Source organism: Arachis ipaensis, chromosome B05 (genome assembly GCF_000816755.2).
Source record: "Arachis ipaensis cultivar K30076 chromosome B05, Araip1.1, whole genome shotgun sequence".
Lineage (NCBI taxonomy): Eukaryota > Viridiplantae > Streptophyta > Magnoliopsida > Fabales > Fabaceae > Arachis > Arachis ipaensis.
The window spans coordinates 142,505,565-142,505,815 of record NC_029789.2 but is presented as its reverse complement, the minus strand read 5'-3'; positions in this window follow the sequence as shown (position 1 = coordinate 142,505,815).

Here is a 251-nt window from a genome sequence, read left to right as displayed (position 1 = left end):
GACAAATTCTATATTTATATATGGCTAAATTATGTTGTGCAAATGAAATCAAATGTGCTAGAATAATATATAATACTAGACATAAATAATAATATGCATGGATGGGAGACAAAAGATAAGGATCACAAAGCTAAGGATAGTGACAGGCAATTCCCTTTTATTTCAGTGAATTTATCTTTAGCATAGCGTTGGTGTATGTCATATGAAGCTTTGTAGAAATATTCAAACCACCACTAAAAAAACCACTTTTA